Below are 14,963 nucleotides of genomic sequence, written 5' to 3' on the forward strand. Positions count from 1 at the left end.
GAAGATGTGGGGTATTATATAGTCATAAAAAAGGATGATATCCTGCCATTTGCAACAACATGAATGGGCCCAGAGGGTATTATGCTAAGTGAAATAAGCCAGACGGAAAGAGACAAATACCCTATGACCTCACTCATGTGTGGAATCTTAGAATGAACAAAAAACAAAAGGCAAAATCAGACCTACAAACACACAGAACAAACTTATGGTGCCAGGTGGGCAAAATGAGGAAAGGGGAGTTGGAGATACAACCTTTCAGTTACGGAACAGATAAATCATGGGACCAAAGGGCACAGCATATGGAATATAGTCAGTGATATTATAGCAGCATTGTAATGGGGCAGACAGTAACTACATTTGTGGTAAACACAGCATCATGTATCAACTTGTCAAATCACTATTCTACACCTGAAACTAGTATAACATTGTGTAACAATCATACTTAAATTTTAAAAATAAAAGAAGAAGATGCACTCCTAAGTAGCCAAGAGAGCATCTTTGATTATTTCATCTCACACATCCACCCCGAGTGAGCTAACAGCTGCTCCAAGGTAAAACTAGGGTTATGTATTTTTCTAGGGGAAAAAAGGTATGCTGGAGATGAGAAAATATCCAGTTTTCCTCCCCTTAAAACATTCTTCCCATCCCCAAAAGATCAGAATCAAATCTATTTTCTGGATCAGCTTTAGGATAAGGCTAGAACTGTCCAGCAAAGCATTCTCCCATCCAATAACTAAGAGGCAATTCACTAAGCAACTTCTATTAAAGATAAAATGTGAATGCAGGTTGAGTGAAGATGTTGACTCTTTCCATACTACAGAGTAGAATGCAGTATAATAAGACTGCTAAGAATGAATAAATATAAAGCAATTGTGGACTAGCAAGCCATTCTTCGTTAAGTTGTATAAATATAAAAAAAATTTTTTTTAAAGAGCTGCAATTATTTCAATATAGCTGGTTATTCTAGGCAGGAATGGGATTAGCTGATCTTTTCTTCTTTTTAAATCAATTACATAAACACTCAGAAATTGATTGGGGTTACAAATCAAGCTCCGGGAAAGAGAAAAAAGAATCCACTGCAAATGTGCATGAAAATGCCTCATTAAAGGGATAGTCAAGTTACCTGGCTCCAGCCTGGCCCTGTGACTCACACTATTAAATCAGCTGCCAAGCCTCTCCCCAGCTGATAGCCATTAGAATGCTGGCTAAGTGGCAGGAATTACAATAGAAGCAGCCTTTTATGTGTTTCTTCCCTACCTCATCAAACTACACAGTGTTAACAAGGGGAGAAAAAGGAGAAAAGTTAAAAAATGAATGTGATTTCTAAACTAAGATAATTTATATTACATTCAAATAAGCACATTTACAGAAAAAAAACAAGTTTCTTTCTGTATTTGTATTGAAGGAAATGTGTCACACAAATGTATCTACACCTATTAGATGAAACTATTTCCTTTAAAAATAAGTATTTACTGGGGCACCTCGATGGCTCAGTGGGTTAAAGCCTCTGCCTTCAGCTCAGGTCATGATCTCAGGGTTCTGGGATCGAGCCCTGCATAAGGCTCTCTGCTAGGCAGAGAGCCTGCTTCTTCCCTTCTCTCTCTGCCTGCCTCTCTGCCTACTTGTGATCTCTGTCTGTCAAATAAATAAATAAAATCTTTTAAAAAAAATAAGTATTTACTGGATGAAGTTCATAAATCACATGCATGTCTAAGTAAAAATTCACTCTTTTCTGGTATGTCCTCTAATTCTGACACCAAAGAACCATCCAAATCCAAAGCCTTGAAGTCACTTTTGCTGGTTTAATCACCCTTCCACCTAAGCCTAGCCCTCCTGCCATCTTCCCCCTAGAGTTGTTCTCCTTCAGACTGCTCTCAGGCCCAGTAACAGACTCCATTGCACCTTCTCTGACTTTGATTCCTCCCTGCACAAATGCCCTGTGTGGGTTCCTGAGAGAGTACTCTTCCCACGTCCTGCTTTTGGTTATATCCCCTGCTCACGTGACTTCCTTATTTCCTGAAAGCCTCCAAAACAAAGGCCAAGTACCTTGGTAAGTATTTAAGAGGGGTTCAAGTCCATACTCTAATCTGACCCCAACTTCTCCCATACTTTTTCCCATTGCTCCCCTTCAAACCATCCCACAAGCCAAACAATCAGATGGCTCTCTTGGATCTGTCCTGCGAACCTCTACTTCTCTCGCCAAGTCCACTGTATCCACTGCCCAAGATGTTTCCGTTCCTATGGTCTGCCTCCTCAACAACGTCAGAAGCAAATTCCTTGCCAATTCCGTCCAGCATCCTTAAGGTCTCCGTTCAAATCCCATCTCCTCAGGAAAGCTTCTGTTGAAAATGCAGGACAGGTTAGGACCTTAGTTTCATACATTCCTGACATCTGTTTCTCCTTTGTTGTTCTTAGAGCGTGCATAATTAATTAAATCTTTGCATAATTACTTGCGTAATTGTTTCTGTTACAAAACAGCAAGTGCCATGAAGGCGAAGAATGGTCTCTGTTTTAATTCTGTATTGTCAGCACCTGGGGTATAGCAATCACCTCCCCCGCAACACACACACACACTGCTCACCTTCTATGTGCATTTTTTTGTGCTCCTTATACTAGAATTACTCTCAAACAGACTGTGCAGTGCAATAATGTGTGATGATGATGTGTGTTCATCTTATCTGCAGCCTTCATGCTTTACTCACCCTCGTCTCCCCAACAGCACCTTGCACAAATCTGTGCAGTTACTGTTTGGTAAATGTTTAATCTAGTTGAATAGAAAAATGATTAAGTGAATGCTTTTGTATACATGTATAAAATCTAATGTAAAAACTGACATTTGAAAGACTGGGATTATTAACTCTGACTTCAGGTCGGTATAAAATCTTGTCTAAATGAAAATAAATGACGTTTACATTTTCTGCCATTTCATTAAAGAGAAGCTCTTAAACCTTGAACTTCTAATCACTTTAAACAGATTCATTTTTATGTTTATCATGTTTACACTACAAACAGTTTATTTCACATTTGTACAGTACAAATTCCTTTCAGAGTCTATTAAAGTCTTTTCCCCACGTATGTGTACTAGATTTCTCCACATGGAAATCTACCAGTCTGCTAAAAGGCCAGTTGTTTTAGCAACATGAAATGCTTGCTACATCTGGGGGGGTCTCCCCATGTCAAATCCAGTCAGCTAGGTTTTCTTGAGAGTCAACAATGTGTCAGCAGCTCTACCATATCCACAGCAGCTCCAGAATTTCTATATAGAAATACAGCAATATGGTGATACCTATATTGTACAGCTAGAGGACTTGTTGTTAAGGTGTAATTTCATACGAAGTGTATTATTTTTATTTAAACTCTATGTCCCTTTGGAGTGGCCTGGATGGAAGCTAATGTAGATTACCGGCAACCTGTTCCTTCACCAAAAACTGATGGCACCACTGGCCAGATAAAGAGAAACCCAGTATTACTGTAGTTAGTAATTTTTCATGTTGCCTCAGAAAGAAAAATTAGGCAAGCAGTTTTCTTTCTCTTCCCCAACTTAATTGAGGAATGAATGACAAATATATATATTTAAAGTGGATAATGTGATGATCTGATATACATATGCATTGTGGAATGATTACCAAGATTAAGATAATTAACGAATCCATCACCTCACATACTTTTTTTGTTTTTCCATATAGTGAGAATGCGTAAGATCCACTCTAAGCAACTTTCAAGCATATAATACTGTGCTATTAACTAGCTATCATGCTGTACATTAGATCTTCGGAATATATTCTTGTAACTAGAAGTTTGTACCCTTTGACCTATATCTTCCCATTTCATCATCCCTACAGCCCCTGGAAACCACCATTCTATTTTAGTTTCTATGAAATCAGCAGGGGGTTTTTGTTTGTTTGTTTTTGTTCTGATTTTTAGATGACATATAGGTGATACCATGTAGTATTTATCTTTCCTTGTCTAACTAATTTAACCTAGCATAATGCCTTCCAGGTTCATCCATGTTGTCACAAATGATGGAATAATTTCCCTCCTTTTTATGGCTTATTAATACTCCTGTGTGTGTGTGTGTGTGTGTGTGTGCGCGCACGCGTGCCTGTACATACATGTAACATTCTTTATCCATTCTTTTAGGTTGTACCAATATCTTGACTACTATGAATAATGCTGCAATGAACATAGTTGTGCAGGTATTTCCTAAGGATACTGATTTCATTTCCTTCAGATGTAACCCTTTCTCATTCTTCTACATTCAACAGTCTTGCAAAGAGGGGAGTATATTTACTAATGAGGAAATGGGTGCTCTATGACTTTGGGTCAAAATGCTAATTTATACAAAGTTCTAATTTAAAATAATTTTTATTAGCAACAGTCATTTGAGTACCATTCAAGTATGAAGCAGGACCTAGGGCAAATAACTATCTTCTCTTACAAATGAATGAAAGTCTATTTTGTTTGGCAAAGTAGTGAGTGCTTTCCCCATCTGTGTCAATAAATATCATATAATAAATCATCTTGTAAAATACATAGTTTCTCCCATTCCAAGCCACCTAATAAAAACCTCTGTAAGAAAAGAAGGAAACTTAATCAGGGCTGTTTGCATTCACTAATGACTGCTGTGTCCAAGTGAGGGAGAGAGAGAAAAGCTGGCAGAGATATAGACCATATCCCGACCATGCTGATTATCTTCCTTCTCCTGCCATCCTTCATCTGGCTCTATAACCAGGCTCCCAAAGCAGTGTTTCCCAATTAGGGTATAGGAGTTCTATTGAGGATTTTTTTTTAATTTCATGTGTTTACTTTAATAATAATCTAAAATTGTATACATAAGCACATTCTGGATATCTGCCTCTATTTGAGTATCCCTTCATCATCTCAGACCTGTTGCCTCTGTCTTTCCCATCATACTGAAACCTAACAGTTTACTGACTTGTTGAGGCTAATGACAAAAGCACAGATGTGAACTAAATATACCAATAATATTTTAACATCACACAAAGGTTAGATGGATATCACTGAACACTCTCCAAACAATGGTTATAAAACTGTTTCAATGAAGGCAAGTGAAAGGATTTTTGAGTTATTCCTGAGCATATGGTGATAAAGGCATGCCAAACTTAAAAGAACCTGCCTTGTAGCAGCTGGTTTCATATTTATATTTTGAGCAATGATTCAGTTTTAGCAAACAACATCATCTGTCACAGTGAAGCAATGTTTTTAAATAAAATTTTATGTTCTCTTTTCATAATCTGGTAAGATTATTTTGGAGATTATAGGGGGAAAGGTTGTATGGACATTATGAGGAACCACTCTCTACCACCAGCCATGAATTGACAGCACATTAGGGAGGGGTAGATACAGTGTTACTACATGGTCGCATGTAATTTTTTAGGTTGTTTTAAACAAAGAAACAAAAATTTTTCACCATTTTTCAACTCTTTCTCATTCAACAACCTTATATGAAAGACTAGTATATTTATCAAAAAGAAAAAATCTTTAACACTTAAAAACTATTGAAAAATAGAGATGAAGAAAAATAATTTTAAACAATACTGAAGGATGAGATCATTTTGGTTTTCCTTTAAAAGGGGCCATGCATTTCTCCACTGTGAAAAACACTGCTCTTACCTGCCCAGCCTCTCTTATCCTGCCTTTAGCTATAGCATCCCATTCACCCCTTCGAAAACCACTCCTCTGTTCCACGTGGTTCTATACTTTACAGAAGTATAAATCATGCTGCTGCTTTGTCCCTTATCCAAGGTATGGGCCCACAACTCACATCAGAACAATCATATTCTCTCTCAGGAATGTAACTACGGGGTGGAGTTACGTAAAGGCAGAAAACTGAGAGAACTGAGTTACTTACAAGGCACATGACCATGAGTCCTCACTACTGAGGTCACTGTAACTAGAGTGGGTTTCTCTTCTCTCCTGATAGCTTGTGGTTGAACTCACCACCTTAGATTATGAGTAATGCATTATCCTTCCTATAAATTCCTTTTTTTCTTTTAAGTTCATCAAATTCACTTTCTATCTTAATTGAGGCACTAATCTAACCAAAACTAATCCACACTCACACAAACATCAAAAAAGAAAACCAAAACAGCACTCAAGAGTGCAAAAAAGGATAGAGAAGATAAGAGCAAGACTCTGCATAATCTTTTCTTCCTTTCTCTAATTTAGGTTCACTTATTAATAAATTTTAAAATTGGCATGCATTTGGCTCTATAATGTATCACACATGACTAAACATTTCTTGAAAGCAAGAACTAAATCTTACGTAGTATTTCTAACATCTTATAAAACACTTGGCATGTATAGTAGGTAGTCAATAAACATATTTGAACATATTTCATAAGTTAATAAAAAGTTTTTAAAATTCATAGAATTTATTGTAAAGAGAGGCATGGGTAAGTTTTGTAGTCATTGGAGAATGACCTTTAAGAAAGGTCATTATTACTACCATAAACATCCTTCACTCCACAGTAAGCTCCTCTAAGTCAGAAAATGGTTTTTTCCTTTGTATATCCGTTATCTAAAAGTGCCTGGTATACAGGTATATTTAAAAACAGCTTCACTAGTATATTAATTTATATTAAAATGAGATATACCGCTGTAGGACATTCATGATATAAATTAATGTGACTTGAATTTGAAGACCCTTTTGATGTCCTACTCTACTTCACTCGTAACGTTCTATCACACTATCTGTATTACTTACCAAATCTCACTAAGGCTTTCAAGTATGTTATACAGCAGCACCCCTTCTTCCCAATTCTCTAACAATACATGAGGTCTGTTGAAGTCTAAAGAACATTTAAATGGTAGCACACATTCTGTCAGGAGGACTGCCGTTATCAACAACTTTGTTAATATATTCTAAGTCCTTTTTTGCTGAAGTGCATTATACAGAAATCACTTAAACATATGCAAAACTTCTGTGACCTAGCTTGTTCTTTCTCAGGCCTCAAACACCAGTGAGACTTACTTCTAGTCCAACCTTATTTCACCTTTCCAATCGAAATGGGTCATTTTCGTTAGACCCTCAGCAGAGTTGAGGCTTTATTTTATGTCGATTATATCTCACGTAAAAAGATGTCGGCAAGAAAAGTTTAAAGGAAGTGGTCTCCAAAACTGAACAAAGATGTGGGAAGCATATTGGACTTATGAAATCACAGAAGTCACTATACTCCTTCGAGCTGTGGGATTTGAAATCCACAAGTAGAAATTGAAATAAAAACTCTTTCCCTGGGATAGTTATCAAAACAAAACAAAACACAATTATATAGTCAATTAATCTTTGACAAATGAGGCATGAATATGCATTGCAAAAAAGACAGTCTCTCCAACAAATGGTGTTAGGAAAACCAGACAGTTACCTGCAAAAGAATGAAACTGGACCATTTTCTTAAACCCTATACCAAAATAAACTTGTAATGGATTAAGGACATAAATGTGAGACCTGAAACCATAAAACTCCCAGAAGAGAACACAAGCAGTAATTTCCCAGACATTGGTTTTAACATCTTTCTACTACACATGTCTCCTGAGGCAAGGGAAACAAAAGCAAAAGAAACTATGGGACCTACATCAAAATAAAAAGTTTCTGCATAGCAAAACAAGACAACAACAAAAACTACAAAAACCACCAAAATTAAAAGATAACCTACTGAATGGGAGAAGATACTTGCAAATGGCATATGCAAGTCAGGGTTTATATCCAAAATATATAAAGAATTTACATAACTCAAAACCAAAAAAAAAAAAAAATCCAAACCCCACAAAACCAAATAATCTAATTAAAAATGGGAAGAAGACATGAACAGACATTTCTCCAAAGAAGATATACAGATGGCCAACAGACACATGAAAACATGCTCAACATTGGACTTATCAGGGAAATGCAAATCACTTCACACCCATCAGTATGGTTAAAATTAAAACCTCAAGAAAATGACAAGTGCTGGTGAGGATGTGGAAAAAAAGGAACTTTCTGTACTGCTGGTAAGAATACAAACTGGAGCTGCCACCGTGGAAGACAGAAATAAGGTTCCTGAAAAAAATTTAAAATAGAACTACCGTATGATCCAGTAAATGCACTACTGGGTATTTACCAAAAGAATGCAAAAGTACGAATTCAAAGGGATATATTCACCCTTAATTTTATTGCAGCATTATTTACAATAGCTAAATTATAGAAGTAGCCCAAGTGCCATGGACAGCTGAACACATAAGGATGTGGTACACACACACACACACACACCCCACAATGGAATGTTATTCAGACATAAAAAATAATGAAACATTGCCATTTGCCACAACATGGATGGATCTAGAGAGTTTAATGCTAAGTGAAATAAGGCGGTGAAAGAAAGACAAATGCCATATCATTTCACTCATATGTCATATTTAAGAAACAAAATGAATGAACACAGGGGGAAAAAAGAGACACAAAGCAAAAAACAGACTAGACTAGAGGTTCGTTGGAGAGATAGGTGGAGAAATGGGTAAAATAGGTGAAGGGGATTAACTTATACTTATACTTATCTTGATAAGCACTAAATAATATATGCAAATATTGATCACTGTATTCTACCCCTGAAGCTAATAGAACATTATATGCTAACTGCACTAGAATTAAAATTTTTTTAATTAAAAATTAAAAACTGTAATAATCCTCTCTCTGCCATTGATTAGCTCTTTGACTTTGATCAAGTTATTTATTCTCTCAGGACCTCAGCTGCTGTGCCTATCCATCTATCCATGTCTGTACTTTGAAAGGGAACTTTTTCTTCTAGCATATCATGCTCTCTCTTGCCTTCATACTTTTGTAAATGTTAGAAATGTTCTTGCCTCCTGTCGATTGCCTGCTTCTTTATTTATTAGCCTACACTCAATCAACACCTCTTCCTAGAAGTTTCCCAAACTGCTCTAGTGTGTCCTGCCTGTGCACTTATAGTATCCTGGGCATGTCTCTCCCATAACTCCTATCACACTGTATCATTACAACTCTTGTTGTCTATCCATTTCTTCTCTTGGACTAAGAGCTCTTCGAGAGTATAGGTAGTATCTTTTTCTAACACTACTCCTATTACATAATACAGTCCCATGTGTATTAGGAATTCAGTAAGGGAACTAACAATAAGTAAATAAATAGATTCTGTTCTAATACTGGTGTTTTTTACAACCAAATGGCACATTTGGTAAACATTATTCTACAGATATAAAAATGTCTAGAATAATGCTTGGTGTCATTCAAATACAAAATGTAAGTGAAGGAAAGAAATCTACATCCTTTCCTGCTAAGAAAGGACTACAGGGGGGCACCTGGGTGGTTCAGTGGGTTAAAGCCTCTGCCTTCAGCTCATGTCATGATCTCAGGGTCCTGGGATGGAGCCCCACATTGGGTGCTCTGCTCAGCAGGGAGCCTGCTTTCCTCTCTCTCTCTTTGGCTGCCTTTCTGCCTACTTGTGATCCCTCTCTGTCAAATAAATAAATAAAATTTAAAAAAAAAAAAGAAAGGACTACAGGCAGGATCTAATGTTTTTATGGTTCTTAGATCAGCTTAATTGCAAAGCAGGCATTTATATAAACACAATTCTGCTATTTGCAGTCAATTCACTATAAATGCATTCTTTTAATGATTACAGAGGTTAAAGGAAAAACTGAACATCATCCCTGTCACAGCAGTTTTCATAAGTGAGTTTTGAATAATAAATGAATAATGTACAAAAATATAATTTAAAAGCAGTTTAGGAGGAACATTTTTTTCTCATGAGATATATATACATATATACATATAATGTGTGTGTATTTTTTACACAGGTTAAAAAGGAGATAAAGAGGCACATTGTTTATCATGATGTATGTATTATTATATATACATTTTCATTGTTTTATTGATAAAGTGGTATTTAACGTTGCATATAGAAAAATGTCAATGTTACTAATGTCACTAAACTTTTCATTTATTTTATTTTTTAAAGAGTATTTATTTATTTATTTGAGAGGGAGAACGCACACGCATGCACAAGCATGAGCAGGGGTACAGGAAGAGGGAGAGGAAGGGGGAGAGAATAATAAGCAGACTTCATGCTGACCCTTCAGAGCCAAGCTCAATCTCACTACTCTGAGATCATGACCGGAGCTAAAATCAGAGCCAGATGAGTCACTGACTGAACCACCCAGGGACCCCTAAACTTTTCATTTTAAAGTATATTTTAATAGAATTTCAAGTCTTCTTTACTACCAATGCAGTGAAATCGACTATATCTTATTTTAGGCCTAAAAAGAAATCACTAAGAAGGTTTCAAATATTTGTTAGTGGTTGAAATTTTACCATTGACAAATACAGCATACCATTCACATTGATGTATGTTTGGTTTTATCACTCATATTTTACAACTACAAATACTTTATGGTCTAAGCCCAAGTAGTACTGTTTGTAGTATGTCAAAAAAACACATCTGGAAACCAAAATGTGTCAAGAAGATGCTATTTCATTTTTCAAAATTATTTTTAATTGTTATAAATAGAAAAAGAGATGAAAAATTGAGACTCTAAATTTCTTCCATAGTGATCAGTGAATATAATGAAAATCACTGTTCTAAAATTTCAGTAGATTATGAATTCCCCAAACACCAATGCATATGGAGAAAAAAAGGGAGAAGATACACAATCAAAAAGCTCATTTCTTAAAATCACTGCAGTTTCTTTGGAGGAACTGAATAATAATATAGATACATCTGAAATACTTCTGAAAGGCAGTTGATACAAAGAAGTTTTCAATTACCATCTATTCCTTCACTGTATATATTGTACATATTTGTGGTTATTTGCTTTCATTTTTTCATATTTCTTTCTTAAAATATATTAGAAGAGTGAATTGATTTAGAGATTATGTAATATTTTTCTCTAACATTTGGGACACTTGAGGCAACCACAAATTTTAGGAGAGGTACAAAGGCAGGAAATCTGTACATATTATACAAAAAGAGAAGGTCAAGAATGAACAAGCAGGGATACAATGAGTCTCACTGATTGGGAAACAAAAGCAAAAGAAAAAAATTAAATTTCCTCATTACCTACAGTCCATTGACAAGTCCTTGAAACAGTCAGAGTGACATTCCTCTAGGAACTCAGCTGCCTAGATGTTAATACTTAGCTAAGAGCAAAAGGTGATCTTAGCTTAACATTATCTTGACCTCCAAGATCCTGTAAGTCTACTTTAACAGATATAAATCCCTTTGGGAGTGCCTGGTTGGCTGAGGCCGTTTAGTGTCCAACTCTTGATTTCAGCTTAGGGTCCTGATCTCAGGGTTGTGAGTTTGAGCCCCCTCTCTGGCTCTGTGCTCAACAGGGAGTCGGCTTGAGATTCTCTCTCTCTCTCTCTCTCTCCTCCTCTCTCTCTGTCCTCCCCTCTCATATAAATTAATAAGTCTTTAAAAAAATTCTTTTGGAAATTTCCTTGATCTCTAAACCCCCAAGATATATGTTGGTAATCATCCAATATAACCCAACAATATACCCTAAAGGGTCTCATGACTAAGATTTTATTAGACAGTAATCAATGACCTTTTCCTAACAATAGATGGCCACCTCAAGGTCCTGGAGACCTTGCTTCCAAAATTTCTTAGAGACTTATGCTATCCCTAACCCTCTCCAAGCTTGAAAGTATATAATCAGCCACTCCTCATGACCCCAGTGCAGCTCCCAGTGCAGTGACAGGTTCTGTCCCTATGCTTTAATAAAATCACTTTTTGCACCAAGCACAGCTCAATAAATCTTTCTTGACCACTGGCTACGAACCATCACTTCAAACCACAACAAACATTACTTTATAGGAGAATTTAATTGACCACTGTGGCTCAAAACACCATTGGGTTGTCATCTAAAGAAACTTGTAGCACCCAATTTAAAAATAAAAGCTCACTTTTACATCTTCTCAACAATCAACCAAAGATATTGAAAAGTCACAAAATTTGCATTGTTACCATTTTTAATTGGCTTTCATAGCTCTGAGAGCTATCCTCTTGGCTCCCCACAAGGAGACCCTGTTTACAGGATAACTGAGTGGTTTAGACTCTCTGCTAATAAATTTTTTAAATATGGTAATGATCATATTCACCAGGAATCTCTCTTTAATTATACAAATTTTATACACTCTTAAGTCACTCCATTAGTTTGTTTACTTAATTTTTACTACTTATCATTATTTTATCATTTAAAATAATAGCTTTTTGTGGACTCCTTATGCTCCCTAGCACTACGTCGAGAACTTTATGGAAATTATCTCATTTAAGCCCTACGAGAAACAAATTCAACAGGTACTCCTACATTCTTCATTTTATAGACAAGAAAAATGAGGCTTAGAAATGCTTTCTTGATCTGCTTAGTAGAAGACCCTCACACCTCCAAGATCTGATTCCTGAACTCATATTCTTAGCCACAAATTTAGACTGCTTAAATAAATAACATGATCATACTACTCAAAACTTTACTTTAATGACTACTTTTATTCATAGAATATTCATTTTATTTTATCATAAGTATACTATAAAGAGAAAAATGAAATTCCTAAAATGCAGAAAGACAACTGCCTTATTAAACAAAACTACTGTTAAATTTTGATCTTTTCAGAGTATTACTATTAGCAATTTACAACAGATTCATAAACAACCTGTTCCAAACAGCAGAGTGAGTTTTTCTATTCAATCTCAGCTTATTCTAAGGAAATAGATGCTTTTTAAAAACATATGTACATAGTAATTATTAAGCATTAATTTCTAAATTATAGACACTAATAGATTTTCTAGAGCAGAAAAGACAATCTCACACTCCTCAAGTCAAATCTCAGCAAAAACTTTAACAAGTTTCAAATATTACATGGTTCAGTGGAGGAATCTCTAAACTTCATGATGTTCAATACATTCTAAATCTCTTAAATCATACATAACATTGCCTATGGGCTTCCTTCAATTCTCTAATTCACTGATTTTTTTAGACTGCTTTATATCAAAAGCATTTTCAATGACCCCCCTGAGGACTTTCAAGTTCTACCAAACTACTTATTTAGAAACTATCCAATTATACAACCTTGGTTATTTGTACAGTTTCTACACATACCCAACTCTTCCCACATCTATAGAAATGGAAAATTAAGAAGCACCATGAAAATAAGGCTTTCATGAAAACCCCATGAGAGTCTATTATTTACTTACCAAAACCCTAGAAAGCCATTTTTCTCATCTTGAGAAGCTCTGTCTCCTTTTTCTCTGATTCTTATTTCAGCCCCTAAATAATTAAACAGCAGGTAAGATTTTGCATTTGGGATTTCTTCACAGATAATATTAATTTCTGTGGGACTGTTCCCCATTTGTCCAGATCATAGTTCCTTAATTTATATTTCAATCTAAAATAGCATTTTTAAAAACAGAAATTTATAGTAGTTCATCTATATTTGTCCAAGATTCCATACACTGAAACCCATGATTCCAAATAGGTGATCCTTTTACCAGGTTTCATATCCCCACAACTGCCAAACACCAAGAGTATAGACCTATACGTTGCTATAATCAGAAGTTAGAGATATGACCAAAGAACCTCAGTCTCCCATAACATAAAAATGCATAATATAATGGAGTTGCTCCCAAAATGTGGGACACTTACCACTGAGTAATTGATAGGGTTCAGTTAGTACACATTTTTAATGTTAATGTAGTGTATCTATTAAGTACATACCAAAACATGCTACCAATACATCAAAATTATGATGCTTGTTTACAAGGCAAAAGAGTATATAGGTTTTACTTAATTAAGAGTCATTTTAACAGAAAATATGAGGTAAATAATAGGTGGGATGGTATAAGAACAATGCAAAACATATGAAAATTCTGTAATAATTACTTAAGTTTAAAAAACAGTAATATAATTTTGCAATAATTTAAAGTTGGCTATATTCTCAAAAGAAGCATCAAAATTAGGACAACCTAAATTACTATAACTAATTCATAGTTGTTATTGAAGTTAAAAAAAGAGAATAATTTGGTTCCATATTTGTGGATAATATCTTCAGGCATATCTCAAAGCTAATGTTTTATTCAATGTGACCTTACAAGCATTAACTTTTACAAAACAAGCCAAGAAATAAAATGTGCTGCATTTTAAATAATGTATAATATTTATAGATTTTTCTCCCTCTCAGATATGTGCTTTACTCTGTAAAGACAATAAACACCAAGGGCCTGAAAAGATTTGTAAGAGTTTCTTAAAAGCCTTTCTAGAGATTTATTTGAGCCAGAAATATTAGCAATAAAGCAAAACTAAGAGTAAAAAGTAGATTCCATTCCTGACTATGTTACAACAGGAATGTGAGGAAAAGCAGGTTCCATTTTACAGGTGCAAAGAAAATACTGGAGAATTTGTATAAGTCAGATTAGGTAAAGTTTTGAATTTTTTTTCCCCTTTAATCCTTTTTATTTTTTAATTTTTTTTAATTTTATTTTTTCAGTGTTCCAAGATTCATTGTTTATGCACCACACCCAGTTGAAGTTTTGAATTTTCCTCTCTCTCACAAATTGTATGAATGTATGACTTTATTTATTACCTAGGGGAAACTAAATAGAGTTAATTATTAAAAATAAAGTTCTTCAAATAAAATATATGTCAATTGTTTCTATTTTTGGCTATAAGCCTCTACTATGAGTTACTATTTTTAGAAAAAAAATGCAAAATTTTGAATACAAATTAAATATAGACAATATTAGAGTATTTTAGACACACGTGCTTAAATACCAAAGGCCGAAAGTATGGTAATTCAGAAGCAAGTAAGACATACTTATTTCACACATAAAATTCATATAATTTATATTATGATACTTTAAAAAAGCTTCAGAAAAATTATGGGATGATAAGTAGTGAAACTCATAGGACAATTACTGCTCCTGGTAGGTAATAGT

The 14,963-nt window shown here is 35.0% G+C and overlaps 1 long non-coding RNA gene across 1 annotated transcript in view; it reads right to left on the bottom strand.

Moving 5' to 3' along the window:
• LOC116586003 overlaps positions 1–14,963 on the bottom strand; it is a 164,784-nt gene that overhangs the window by 124,391 nt on the left and 25,430 nt on the right. Inside the window, exon 3 of the long non-coding RNA XR_004283843.1 lies at positions 13,227–13,299. This is a non-coding gene — a long non-coding RNA (uncharacterized LOC116586003). The remainder of the gene's footprint in view (positions 1–13,226; positions 13,300–14,963) is intronic.

Source organism: Mustela erminea, chromosome 3 (assembly GCF_009829155.1).
Source record: "Mustela erminea isolate mMusErm1 chromosome 3, mMusErm1.Pri, whole genome shotgun sequence".
In the NCBI taxonomy this organism is placed as follows: Eukaryota; Metazoa; Chordata; class Mammalia; order Carnivora; family Mustelidae; genus Mustela; species Mustela erminea.